The sequence below is a fragment of the Pinus tabuliformis genome, chromosome 9 (genome assembly GCF_031772625.1).
Source record: "Pinus tabuliformis cultivar Carrire ecotype Pingquan chromosome 9, CPIR1, whole genome shotgun sequence".
NCBI classification, from domain to species: Eukaryota; Viridiplantae; Streptophyta; class Pinopsida; order Pinales; family Pinaceae; genus Pinus; species Pinus tabuliformis.
This window is the reverse complement of record NC_142307.1, coordinates 1,200,011,416-1,200,027,310: the sequence shown is the minus strand read 5'-3', so window position 1 is coordinate 1,200,027,310 and position 15,895 is coordinate 1,200,011,416.

Below are 15,895 nucleotides of genomic sequence, written 5' to 3'. Positions count from 1 at the left end.
ACATTTTTATCCTCAACCATATCCCTCACAAAGTGATACTGAACTTCAATGTGCTTTGTCTTTGAATGATAAGTAGGGTTCTTTGCCAAGAAAATTGCACTTTTCTTGTCACAGTCTATCCTTATATCTCGTTGTACTAACCCCATAATTGAACACAATCTATGCAACCAAACTGCTTCCTTCCTTACATGAGTGCCTTCCATGTATTCTGCCTCTGTAGTTGAAACAACCACTACAGACTGGCTCTTACCCATCCAACTGAATGCACCTCCAAATAGCTTAAACACATACCCACTTGTAGATCTTCTCTGATCCAGATCTCGAGCCCCATATGCATCAACAAAGCCATGAATGTATAAAACTTTATCCAATCCTGGAGCTTCATTGTTGTCTAATGGTCCTTCCCTGTTTTTGACATAAACCTACTAAATACTCCCATTTCATGTGCAATTTCTAGTCTAGTATAGACCATTGCATACATCATGCTACTGATTGCACTTGCATATGGAACATAGGACATGTCCTCTTCCTCTTATTGTGTCTTGAGACATTGTTCAATAGATAAATTTACACCTATAGGAATAGGAACCTTCACCGGTTTACTATCCTGAATATTAAACCTCTGCAATATTGTCTCGACATACTTCCTCTGGTTTAACCAGAGCTTCCTCTTTTCCCAATCTCATTTAATTTCCATGCCCAAAATATAGTTCACAAAACCAAGATCTTTCACGTCAAATATGGAGGACAATTGGGTCTTCAATTCTTGGATAATTTCTTTGTTATTTCCAATTAGCGACATATCATCCACATACAAGACAAAATAAATAACATGGTAACCAATTAATTTAAAATAAACACAGTGATATTCTTTGATTTGGGTGAAGCCAAGTCCCCATATATATGTATCAAAATTTTTATACCACATCCTTGGTGACTGTTTTAACCCATACAGAGACTTTTTTAACCTTCATACTGGGTCTTTCTTACCATTCACCACAAAGCCTTCAGGTTGCTTCATGTAGATCTCTTCTTCTAGATCCCCATGAAGAAATGTTGTCTTCACATCCAACTTTGCTAGCTCAAAAACAAAAGCAATAGCAATAGATAAAAGTAATATAATCGAAGCTACCTTCACAACAGGAGAAAAAATATCAACAAAATCAATTCCCAGCACCTGGGAATAACTTTTTTCTACCAATCGAGCTTTGTATTTCTCCACCTTTCCTTCTACATTCATCTTCTTCTTAAACACCAATTTTTTCCAATGGGTTTCCTTCCAGCCGACAACTCCACCAGATCCCAAGCCTCATTTTTGTCCAATGATTCCATTTGATCAACCATGGCCTCTTTCCAGAGTCTTCCATCCTCTGAATCTACTACTTCCCTCATAGTTTTGGTATCATCATCAATAATAGATAAAGAAAAATTTCAATAGAAATCATATGGACTATACCTTTCTGGTTGCCTTCTTTCTCGAACTAATCTTCTCACAGCTAGAGTTTGTGGCTCTTCATCTTCTGATTCCTCTTTTGCCATAAAGTCAGTTTCTTCTTCCTTTAGCTCAAACCCTATCTTCTCAGGTTTCCTTGGTAGTACTTCATGTTTAATAACATCTTTCACCTCTATAAAAACCACATCGCGATTATACACAACCTTCCTTGTATTCGGGTTCCAAATATTATAACCTTTTAAACCATCCTTATACCCAATAAAGATGCACCTTTCAGATTTACTATCAAGCTTGGTTATTTTCTCCTTTGGAACATGTTCATATCAATCACATCCAAATACCCTCAGATGTGAAAGAAAAGGTTTCTTACCAGTCCATACCTCTTGTGGAGTCTTATCCACCAATGCTGATGAAGGTGATTTGTTGACTAGGTAACATGCAATCTCCACCACCTCTGCCTAGAATTTTTGTCCTAACATGGCACCACCAAGCATGCTTCTTGCCTTTTCCATCAAAATCCTATTCATTCTTTCTGAAACTCCATTTTGTTTAGGTGTGTATGGAGTAGTCTTCTACCGTACTATACCACACTTCTTACAGAACTCTTCAAATTCCTTCTTGCAAACCTCTCCACCGTTATCTGTCCTCAACACCTTTATCTTCTTCTTTGTCTAGTTTTCCACCAGAGCCTTAAATTCTTTAAACCTGTCAAAGACTTCAGATTTCTTCCTGAGGAAATATATCCATGTATTCCTTGATAATTCATATATAAATGATACATATTACATAGACTTAACCAGTGATGGAACCAACGCTGCTCCAAACACATCACTGTGCACAAGCTCTAATATATGTTTTTCCCTCTTAGCACTAGAGGGGAAACTCACCCAATTCTACTTCCCATATACATAATTTTCATAGAAATAAAAATCCAAAGAGAAATTAGACATACCTTCTACCATACCATTACCATGAAGTATTCAAAGGCCCTTCTCTTCAATATTTCGAAGCCTTTAATGCCATAGCATGGTCTTTTTTATAAATACCACTAGATTTTTTGCTCCACTTTCAGGAACCACATAACTGTTGCACCCATCAATAATAGTGCTACCTTGAAGCTTGTACAGATTTTCAATCCGAACTCCCTACATCAATAGCAGTGCTCCCCGAACCATCTTGCAAGCATCTTTCTCAAACATTGTTTTTACACCTACATCATCCATGTTGCTTACAGAAATCCGATTTCTATCCAATGCAGGAATATGAAAAACACATAGAAGTGTTCTAATCCTTCCACCTTGTAACTTCAATTTGAATTTTCCACGATCGATGATTCTAGCCTTCCTGTCATCCCATAAGGATACATCACCACCATCATATTTCTCATACTCGTAGAACCAATCCCTATGGGGAGTCAAGTGAAAGGATGCACCTGAGTCAATCAACCATGCCTCATGATATACTTGTGTACTTGAAGAAGAAGCCAAGTACACATCCCCACCTTCATCTGAGGTGGTTTTCACTTCCGCAGAAGGAGCATCATCAGATCCATTTCCTTTCTTAGGAGCTTTAGAATTATAGTCCCTTTAGAAGTGCCCTTCCTTTTCGCATTTCCAGCACACCTTTACAAGTTTTCTTGGAGATCTAGATCTCCCTCTAGATTTAGATTTCCCACTTGAGGAATTGTTTTTGTTTTTGTTCTCAAACCGTCCTCATATAGACAAGGCATCACCATTCTAGCCCTCCATATTTTTCCATCTCATCTCCTTTGATAGCAAGGATGAGACTATTTCATCAAACTGCAAGGTAGTTGCATTTCTACCTATTGCAACAACCAAACTATCCCATGAATCTGATAGAGAACAAAAAAGACTAATGCACTTATCTTCATCTAAAATTTTAAAATCAACAGATAATAACGAGCTTACCATAGTATGAAAGGCATTCAGATGCTCTGTCACCGAGTCTCCATCTTTCATCCTCAGGTTATACAGATTTTTCTCTAAGAACAGTTTATTCACTGGAGACTTAGATCGGTATAAAGTCCCTAACTTGTCCCACAAAGCCTTCGTTTAAGCTTCCCTTGATACATTCAACAATACTAAATCTATGACACGCAATCATATTGTGCTCTTTGCCTTCTGATCCAACTTTGCCCAATCTTCAATTGACATTGTTATTGGTTTAGTACCCGTATCTACTGCGATCCACTGATCTTTATCCACCAGAAGATCCTCCATCATTATTTTCCACAACTCAAAACTATGACCATTAAATTTCTCGATCTTTATCTTTCCATTGCTCATCATCTTCTTTCACCACAAGAATCAATCCTGCAGATCTCCCACTGAAAAGGGTCTACCACAGGCCAGAGAAAAACCCCTCAGTAGTAAAGGTGTCCCCTTGAAGCCGAAACAACTCCGGTAACAAAATAGGTTTTAACCCTATATAGAAATTACCTTCATACGAATTCTAAAAAACAGAAAATAAACAATGGTGAGCGCATAAAACATAAAACATATATACATGGATATTTTCCCCTGGATCCAAAAACAAGGACTACCGGATTGATTTTCATTATATTCCTTTCAATGTTACAATACATATATGTACATGTTGAAGCATCCATAAACCCCAATCCATTAACCCTGGAATAGAACATAACCATAGTTCCATTGACCGGTTCTACCAAATACCATGGATAGAAAACCATCATGCCCAAAACCATGTGTGAAATCCATGCAAAAAACCATAGGTAGGTCTACCCACCTAATATAGGTTCCAAAAAAAATTTCTCGGGGCACTGTCCCAGACCTTGTACATGGGGGGCTACCACCGCCCTTGTGACCCCCCCGTGCATGGGGTAGTCATGGAAAGAATATAACACACACCCAACATATATTGAAACTATAAATATATGGTTTGTGATGATTTATCTTCCAAATGCTATGTGAAAACTACTTTAATTTGTAGTTTCAATATGCCTATTGAAATTTTGCATTGATGCTCTGTATTAGGGCTCAAAAGACCAACCTTCAATTCTTGCAAATAGAGTTTATATATGAGAAATGATATAAAGGAAGGGAAGGGGAAGTGTGCCCTATTCCTCTTTGAATAACACTATTTCCGAAACAAATACAAATTCCATAATCCTTAAGGATCAATACCACGATTTACAACACTTGAAATACGATGTTATATGCAACCAAAGTTTCATAACTTCAACAAATAATGTAACGAGCCTTTGATAGTTAAAAATATTCAAGAAAGAATTCAGTATCTGCTTTAGAATTTTAAATAATGATTCAACTACACCTCCAACAATGCCATGAATAACTATGTGTCTCAATAGGGGTTATATCATTTAGTCTATCACCACAATCATTCAAATGAAAACCACTCAAATTTCAATGCATATATCAATGCCAAATACAATTAACCATTCAAATAGAGTATATTAAGTATCAATGCTAAGAAAATAAACTTTTGCTACATGAAATACTTAGCCTATTTCTATGTTAATGTGATCTCACCAACTATAAACAATTGAAATAAATTAACTAACACAAGATAATATATAGAGCTTCTTCATGTCTGGTTTGTTGGGCCATTTTCAGTTTAGGAGGAGAAGGTATAAATTTATAGTCTCACCACGAAGCATGTCAACACTCAACACAATTATTCCATTAACCATAGAAGGTTGTTACACAATTATACTCTCATGTTATAGCCATAATAGAACCACTGCTTTTGGAAAAAGTGATATGAGCCTTGTAAACAAATCTCACAACATAATAACCTTGTATCAAAGTTAATCACACTTAGTTTTTATATATTTTTGGTATATAATATATAAGAATAAATCCTAACTGATAGATAAAATCAACCCTCTGATCTCTAGGATCAGAGGGTGATTTACTTCATTGTTTTTTCAGAAACAATTGCTCAAATACACATTTTTAAATAGAACCTCTAGCAATTCTTTGATACACATCTCTAGTAGTTGGAGGCTCAAATCATGGTATATTCAATTGGAAAATATTCCTCATCTACATCGACGGTTCTTGAATCAAAACCACCATAGAAAACCTCGCTCAATCTTCCTCGAACTAATTGGGTGGGCTTTGATAATGCCATGTGACCATACCTTGATCAAAAGCACTAACCAAAAGGGGCTATAACATATATGAAATTAAAATTTCTTCATAGATAAAATCACTCTCCAACATCTAATTAATCTAATGAAAAGAACTTAGGAAATAAATATTAAAATATTACTTTTACCTTAAGCATAGGGTCAAGGGAGTGGTAACCCGATATTATGGATTTGAGCCATATTAGGATTGAAGATGATGTTGTAAGGACATTTTGATGACGAAAATGATGACTTTCTAACCACAAAAATGACCCAAAATGGTGATTCAACATGTATCAATGGATAGGGCAATTTTCAAGCTATATGTATTTACAAACAAAAAATTCAATTTATTCTTATTTTAGTTGTCACATTTCTAAATTACAAATTCATATTTGGATCTCTTGTTCTAGATTATATTACACTTGGCTTCTATAGAATCCACTTTAGGGCTTTCCACTTGCATAATCTACTCATATAGTCAATGGTGATAGGAATGCAAGTCACCATAATACATTCATGGTTAGATTATGTCATCTTCCATATCCTTTCTTTACCTTCCTTCACTTTGATTTCTATGAGACTAATGTGAGATGTTATGACTAGTTTACTGTAATGGAGAGATATATATTTAGGCATAAGATATATATAAATAATAGGAAACCTTGTTGTTTTTTACATTTTCAAAAAAGTGACCCATCACATCCATGTCACCAATGTGGTATGTAAACTTTCCATCTTCATATGGTCACGCAAACCTTCCTTTTACTTATGTGCATCACATCAAATAGTAAACCATGTTCTCTTCGTTTCTTATGGGGGAATGACAACAAAACCACCGTCTACAACCAAAATACAAAATATTAATTGGTTATACATTCAATATTTCAATTTATATATGTAATCATTAATGATGGACATCGTGTACCTTCCCTTACAACATCATAGACTTGATCATAATCAAGAGAAACACTGACATCTTCAATGTGCATTTATTGCCATGTCATAATTAAATGAGGTCCATTTGGATTAATAGGGGCATATTTCCATCCTTTCACGTACTTATGTTTTTCACATTGATCAAGTCCACATTCATCTGCACCAATACAAAACTCACAAAAAAATGTGAATTTTCTTGTCTCAATGGAAAATATTTCCCCCATGTCTTTACTCCGAATTGAGTTTAATTCCCTTGTGCCTTTTATAGTATTAAAATAACAAGGAATGGATCTATTCACATTTTTGAGTTCAACATTCCAGAAAAATCTATGCAAACACTTAATTTATTCGTGACCTTCATGTCCTAAATGGGATATGCACCATTTGACCACGTCTACTAATGATTTGAATCGATATGCATCATGGCTCATTTGGTACCTCCTAAGAGCTCATTTCACACAAGCACCTTGTTGGTTATGATTGGTCTGGCCTGGGTTTGATATATACTATGCACCAACAAAACCCTTAATCATTGGCCCTTTCGGAAACGACCTGCAAGTAGATCATAGTCTCACCCGAAGTGACTATGGGAGGATGTAGAACTAGGTTTATGCAACCTTGAAGGATGATGTGATGTGGTGTTTTTATGTTTTCTTACACTTATATTCATAAATCACTTCGCCACATTCATTTAATCACATAAACATATCATATAAACCCATCATCATCACTATGTTGTAATAAAATGCAATTGTAATAAACTCCTACTCTACAACAGATAATAAGTGAATATACACATGGAGACAGCAAGTTTACCATGGTTCATCTCAATGTGGGACTACATCCACAAGAAATATTTCTTATAATAATGAATCTTGTACAACAAACAGTTCTTTACCTGCACACTAAGCTTCAGGTTATCTGCGCACTCAGCTGCAAACTCAGGCCTCTGCGCACTCAGTTGAGCATTTCCTTCACTACAATACCATAGATCACAATAACATGACCATAAACACAAATGTGGACCATAAATATTATGCTTCTTATTATTATTTTACCCTATATATACTATTACATCAAGGGTACATCTTTACAATACCATGGTCTAAATACCATGGACTCTCTAAAACAAGCACCTATAACCATTGATCCTTTACATTATCACATGCTTTTACAAAAAGGAGGGTCTTTGACCCACTCCGACACCTTTATACCACATGGTATATTCTAACTTCTTTGTTGCGTGGTCCACTTTGCACTTCGCTATGCGCTCCACTGCACACTCCGCTCCTCAAATTGTAGAGTATTTTACCAAAAACTAGGCCAAGTTGGCTTGCACCCAACAAGCCCCAACACTCACATGTGACTCATCCCGAGTCACTCAGTTGCTTTACCTTTGGATTTTTCTACAATACTATTATAAGTATTTTTGAACTACTACAGATTCTCCTTGAATTTCTTTTCTTCGTTGCGTACCTCTTCTAATAGTGCGTCTTTCACATGTCCTGCAACCTTCTGCACCATCGTTGTCTCCCTTTGTCAAATCTCTTTAAGCTTCTCATCTACTGCTTGTGATAGTTGGAGACCCTTATCGTACAATGGATGAGTCATCTCTTCTGAAACCTATTCTTCCTTCTTCAGTTCCTCAATATTCTTCTAGAGGTCCTTTCCCTCATTGATTTTGGCGAGCTTCTATGAGATTGGTAAGGTATTCGTAGAAGCTCGACTATCTTCCCACTGCTACTACTTCTGTTGAATATCTTCCTATATTTTTTTTACATTTGGATCTTCCTGTAGCAAAGTCCAAATTTGTAAACTCTCGTCTAATAGTTTTCCACAGTCTGCCACTACTGCGGAGACGCTGGCCATTGCAGTCTTTCGGTTAGTCTCCCTCCGCTCTCTTACTTCCTGCGATGTAGTTAGCTGTAACTTCATTTGTAGCTCACTGATATGCATTTCATACTTAAATTGTACATTTGTAACATTCTTCTTGTATCCTTTCACTACAAGGTCGAGCTTCGCGACCTTGTCCTCCACTGATTATTCTTCGTAGATATCAATTTCCGAAATCTCTTTACATGTTTATTCAACCACCTCCTTGATATTTTGTTGCTATTGAACTACTTGATCCCTCTCCTGGATCATCTGGTCAAGCTTCTGCTATAGTGAATCCTACCCTTTTCTACCCAAATATTCAGCTACAAGCTGTGTTGTTCGTGCAACTTCAGCTCCTCAATTATCTCCATGTGAAACTTATGTAGTCTTGGCAATGGTACCGCTACGATGTTCATTTTGACATGATTCCACTCTTTTGCTTATTGTTGTACCTCACTGGAGTCAAACTATAGTGATCCTGTTAGAGTCGGTCCTTACAGCCCTCCGTCAGAGATCTATTTGCTTTTGCATATCATATTTAGGTTTCTCGCTTGTTCCACTTCGTTGCATTCCGCTAGGGGCATGCCATTGACTGACGAGGGGGTCTGGTTGTTTTGTGTTTCCTCATGTTTGTCCCTGCAGGGTTAGTGAAAAAACAAATTTTCTCAAAAATCACTGAAGTCCATAATCATGCATTCATTGTCATAAAAGCGTCCTAGAGTCTATGGTTGTCAGTCCTTTGCATATACATGAAACAAGCCTGCAGGCCATGAGGTTGGTTTCAAAAGACTCTTATTTAATAATTTTTTCATAGAGCATTTTAAAACATTTTTAGTCCAAAACTCTGTTTTGGAACTAAAAATTGTTATTGTAAATAACTGTATTTATGTCATTTCAAAGGTTTCAGAGCAAGTATCTGATCTTCTCCAAAGCCAAATGCTAGATCCGTGCAAAAATCAACAAAAAGGATCAGTCCAAACCTCAGAAAAGCATGAGAAAATCAAAAAGCAGTGTTGTATTTAAAGATCAAAAGTGAAAAGTGCCAAACCTTACAAAGTGGGTTTTTGAAATCAATTTAAATCAAATGAGATCTTTTGTTTACTTATAAAAAGGGAAAACAAGTTCATTTGCACACAAATTCCCAAAGCAACATCGTGTCTAAGCATTTGAAGGCCAAAACTGCGAGTTGCATAGCTGTGGACAGTGTTGGAGGGTGCGGTACGCGTTGGAGGTGTGCGCTACGCACCGGGCAGTGTGCTACGCATTGGGTTAGCGCGGCCAATGTAAAAATACACGGGCGCTACGCATCAGGCTGTGCGCTACGCATCAGGCTGTGCGCTACGCACTGGGATAGTGCGCTACGCACTCAGTCCAGCACAAAATTTGTTTATATTCATGCGCCCAGATCGTGTCTAATTGCCTCCAAATCTGCAAGTAGGTGTTCTATGACCGATTCAATCAATTTGATATTGTTTATAGTGTGTTTGAAGAGAGGTGTGATGTGTTGAGTGTAAAAAACAAATGAAACCCTAGGCCTCACCAAAATATTCCTTAAGGGTGTTTATGGATGATTGGTGAAGATTTTTCTGCTCTCCCTTGGCGAAACATAGCCTCATACCCATTTGTAAGCTTTGAGCCAACAACACTTCATATTTTGGTCCATTTGTCAAACTGTCCTTATGACTCTTTTATGCCCAATACACTAAAACATAATGTCCATTATGGCATAAGTCTTATGATGTTTCGGTTGGCTTTTGAGCATGTATTGAAATTGTGATTTCACCACAGCTACAACATACATTCTACATATTGCAGACCTCCTATATATTGCAGTCATTGTGTTTTTGAACCCATGTCAGACACAAATTCAGTTTATGAGCAGGAGAATGACAGTGATTCCACAACAGAGGGTAATGTGCCTCGGAGGTCTCGCAGAGGTGGCAAAGGTGGAAAGCATCTCAGAGAAGAGCTCACTTCTTTAGCTCAATTGCAGGCTTGCCCACTTGCAATGGATTGTTTTCGCCACCAGTCATGCTATCACTATTGTGAGCTAATTTCACAAATTCACCATCATCATGAATTAGCTCCCTTGTTTGTTCTACATTTACATGATGGACATGTAAACCTTGCTGGAGTTAATTTCATTTTGTCACCAGAGACTATTGCAAAGGCCACTGGGATACCAAATATTGGAGAGAAATGGAATAAACGTCAGCAACTAGAGAAATCCTATTATGAGCCATACATCAAACCTGGGTATATGAGGCACTTGAGTAGAGTTTTTCCTTTCCCGTACCTGAATGATCAATTTGCACCTTTGATGAAGCTCATCATTCGGTACTTCAGTTGTGAGGGCAGATTCTCCCGTCTTTATGCGTACCATGTCCGTTTGTTGATGCATTTTACAAGGGTACGTCTGATGAACATTCCATACTTCATGTTTCGCAACATAGAGAGGATGGTTGTATTAGTACAAAGGAAGACCCCTGCACAACAGCACAAGAGTATTTATCATTATGCGCTGATCAAGATCATAGTGGTTCATCAGTTGGCACAGCAGGGCATTACTTGGGAGGATTTCATTTCTCGCGACTTTTTCACAGTGCCACAGCCACCTCCCGAGATAGTTCATGATGAGGGAGGGCCTTCACATCAGTTTGACATTCCTGAGACCGAGCATGTCAGCGCTCCAGCATGTGTGACATATCAGCGAGGCCACAGGGCCTTATTTGCAGCTACACGGCGAGTATTATCTCCACATAGTGTGGAAGGGGTCTCGCCTTCTTCTTCAGTACAGGTACAGGTTCAGGACAGAGGCAAGGAGCCAATTTACGAGGAGGGCCATTCAGGTGGTCATGATATTGATGTTGCATTGAGTGATGTGGATAGGAGCTCTCCTAGCTCGAAACAAAAGACCGAGATTGATAGATTGAATGAGAAGTTACTGAAGGCAGAATGTCGGATCAAATACTCGGAGCAGTGCAATAAATAGTTAGAGGACGAGCACACACTTATAGAGCTGCAACAAATCCGTGAAGACTGAGGGTTGGCCCGTAAAAGACCGGGTGATTTGACACCTGTTGCGCGGCAATTTTTGCTTGAGAAAGTCAATCGACATTTGGAGGAGTTTGGTGAAGGCCAATAGAGACAAAGACTTGCTTCATCACATGAAGAATCATTATTGGGCTCGCATGCATGTGTGCAAGGCAAAAATGAAGATTTTACAAAGGAGGTTGAGCAAAGCACTAAAACGGAAAAAGAGGCTAGATCCGCTTCGAGTTTTGGCTGAGGCTTTGTTGGCTGAGCATGACACATGATGGAGGGTCTTTGCTCCGAATTTGAGAAAATTCAGAGAAAATTTTGTCATTTTGAAATTTTTGGTCTCAAAAACAATTTTTTCCGCTCAATGGGTAGCGCGCCCGCGCGCTCGCTTTTGATTGGGGCACTTGCTGGAGAAAAACCTTATATTTTTGGGTTTTTCATGATGAAATATACATTCTCAGTTATTACCAAGGCATTTCATCAAATTCTGGATGATCAAAAGGTCTAAAAACACCATGAAAACCACCTTGCTGCCACCTTTTGCAACAGCAGGAAGTACTTCTGGGAGAATGCAGTTTTTTTTTTTTTTTTTGCGGGGGGGAGGTGGGGCAAATGAGCTCCAAATTGGAAAATTCCACTTGGGTTGGAAAGTAGACATCTAGGGCTTTCCAACGAGCTATCATGAGCTCAATTTGGATGTCAGGAAGTGCCCCAAAAATAGGCTGAAAGGTGCGCTATGCATTGGGATCAGGGCGCTACGCATTGGGGTTTTTGGTCCAGTTTTCATCCTCCAGCTCAGGAATTCGGCCAGTTTTCACCAGTTTCACTCCTTGATGTAATTTTTGACCCAACATGATGTAATTTGATGTATGTAAGGTAACATGGCACCTATCTACCTTCTTCTAGATGATTCATTCACAAATTAGCAAACAATTAATGTAATGAATCAGTTTCCTTCTTTTTAGAAGCAGGTTGTTTTGGTCACCTAGATTCCTGCTCCATGTTTAGAATTTGTTGAAACTGCTCTTAGAAGGAGGAGCTCGACCCCTAGAGGGTAGGGAATGAGGTTAGCTTGATCTATATATGTAAATTTTCATTCAGTAGCACAGGTTGGACTCTTGGGAAGATTTTGGACACTATTGTACATATTTTTTCATATTTTGGCTAAGGGAAGATCAGAGATTTTGCAGCACCTGTTGGGATCCTTGTGGCTTTGTGTGTTGATGGTGTGTTTCTTTCTGTAATTGTAAGTTGTTAAGGTTTATCATTTTCCTTCTTTCATCTTCTGTAATTGGACAAATGAAATGTTAAGGTAGAATCCATAGATTGTTATGCTCTGCCTTTAAGTTTGTTTGATTTTCCATGTTTTCGTCAGTTTGAAGAGGATCCATATTCTCTTTTTCCCTCTTCAACTCCTTGTCATTCTGATCCGTCCATACACCTGATCAAAAGGCATCAAGACTATTGCCTACCTCGCCCCAACTCGATCTCTGCAAAAATCTGACCTCAATCCCCGCACCCAAAATTGGTTTTCCCATTTCTCCAACAAAAAACTCAAAAATCTAAAACAAACCTTCCTATCTCTTTACTAGCCTAAAATCAGTATTAAATTTGAGTCATCTCAGCCCCTTTGAAGACCTTTTGCCGAGATAGACCCGGAGAGAGCCCTCTCCTGTCCTCGTAGGGCTAGCTACGAGGCTGAGCGTGGTTTGATGTGGCCTCGAGTTTTGCCTTCCTCAGCTTGAGGCAGATTCGAATGCTAGCAGAGTGGCGACCATACTGGGGACAAAATTGTTATTGTTTGCTAGATGATGTGTTTGTTTCATGAGTCTTAGACGGAGTCTGAAGTCATGCCAGGTAGCCTTCGAAACGCTTTTGCTATGCATAAGCGAAAGTAGATAAACGCTGCTTCAGTCGATCTCCGGTGAGCTTGTGAATGTAGCACTTCTTTTGCATTTACCCCAGTACACTTATTTGCTCTAGACCTTGGATGGTTGAGTCTAGCAAATTGATAGGCTGAAATTTGTTGTGTTCCTTTGATTGTTCAGAACAATTCCACACTGGCTTCTAGAAGATACACAAGATTAAATCCTGATCTAGATCCACCTCCGGTATATGAGAATCCAAATCTGATTGTGAGAATACACCGACAAGAAAGTTCCATAATCCCTTTGTTTAAGTCTCATTCTTGTCCTGCAATTTTTAAGTATCTTGAAGAACTTGACTTTGACGAGAAATTTGAATTGTCGCTGTTTAAAACTGAATCTGAAAGTGCGCTTGATTCTCTCATTCCAAATCCTGACTTTGTTGCACCTCTTAAAGTTGAAAAACGTAATAAATTAATTGAAAATATTATTTTGAGGCACCTTCAGAGTGACATTCAGGCTGCAAATCTTGCTGATTTCCTAGAAGCTGCATCTGCGAACATTGGATCTCCTGTCACGGCTTCCGCTTCGAAAAATCCCACCGAACCGCCTTTCATTCCCACTATTCCCCTGCAACCTATAATCACATATCAACAATCCATAGTGAATTCTCCTTCCTCATCTCACATCGCTTCTCCTCCACATACACCTCCTCATACTCCTCATACTTCAGTTACATCTACTCCACCAACAACTCCCAGACCAAATCCGCCTAGAGCAATGGCTGCTCGGTTTGCTCCTCTCGCTCTTCCTCAAGATTTGCATGATATGCCCGCGGATTATCAGAGTAAGATTCCTATATTTGATGGCACTCCTCAAAGTGTTTCCGCTCAGCAACACATAGACAGAATGGCAGATTTTTGTGATTTACATGAGATTGATGAGGAGGATGTAACTATGCGATTGTTTGTGCAAACATTCGGAGGAGAGGTAAGGAAATGGTTCAGAGGCTTGGGAGCTAGAAGTGTACCTACATTGGCTGAACTTCATAGACAGTTTCTAGATTGTTGGGAAATCAGAAAAGATCCACTTCAGATCAATGCCGAATATAACAATATCAAACGCAATCATGGTGAGTCCATCCAAGACTACATTATCAGATTTAATACAATGTATAATGCTATTTCGGATGATCTAAGACCATCTAGAAAATCATCTCTTCTTAAATTCCTGGATGGTTTTGATCTGGAGATGGCTTATTCATTGCGGGGCAGAGATCCGCCTACCTTGGAAGATATGCAGAAGATTGTTGTTAGTGTTGAAGCGAATTTGAATGATAAAAGAGCTAGGATGAAAGCTAAAAAGCGAGTGACCATTAAAGAAGAAGCTTCTACATCAGATCAGATACTTCGCAAGGTAGAGAGGATGGTCGAGAAGCTCACTCTTGACAAACCGGAACTGCAGATCCGCAATCCTAATTTCTGTGGTCAGCAGCAGCCACAATTCAGAATTAAGCAGCGTGAACAAAGAACACAAGAGCAGGTAGCTCAGCAGCAGGTAAAGACTCCTCTTCAACAAAATTTTGTTGGTCAAGAATCTGATGATGATGGTGATACTGTAGGGGAGGAAAATCATTTCTTTACTCCTGATGATCTGCCTACCTATATTATGGTAGAGGAAGAATTTGTAGAAAGCTCCACCACACACCAAGATGAGTATTATATTCTATCAAATGATGCAGCACTTGAAGAAGAATCGGAGGAGTACCAAAGAGGATACCTAAACGCTTTGTCTACCCAACAGAAGCAATACTCATTAAGAAATCAAGATGTGCCCATAAACCCCATTCAGAAAAAGAAAGAGACTTCAGCAAAAAATGATTCAGCTGTACCACAGAAGAAAGGAAAAGAGATAATTGATCCCGCAGCTAGTAAATCATCATCAGCAGACAAGGTAAATCAGCCACCAAACACAATGAGGGATAAAGCTGAAAAAAGAGAAGTTTTGGTCAAAGAGGGTGAAAAGGTTTCGGCATTTAGTTTGGAGAATGAAATTTCAAAACTGAAAGTATCTATTCCTTTGACCGAAATTATGAAGAACAGCAGCTACCGAGGTCAAGTCTCCAAAATTCTGAATTTTGATCCAATGTTTGACACGGTAAATGTTGAAGACGATCATCCGAAATTGATTTTTGGGCCTGCTTTAGATGGTGAGTCTTCTGAAAGTGATGTTCCTCCCTTTTATATCAGTTTGAGGTTGCATGAATATGTTTTACACAATGCTATGTTTGACTCGGGTGCTTCGCACAATTTGATGCCAAAAGCAATCATGGAAAAGTTGGGATTAGACATTACAAGAAAATACCATGATTTGTATTCATTTGATTCCAGCCGTGTAAAGTGTATCGGATTGATCAAGGATTTGGTGGTAAGCTTAGATCAAATTCCAACAAAGAATGTCTTGATGGATGTGGTCGTGGCGGACATCCCTCCGCGTTTTGGTATGCTGCTTTCAAGATCTTGGGGGGCTAAGTTGAAAGGTACACTACAGTTAGATTTTTCTTATGCTACAATTCCAGTCTTCGGT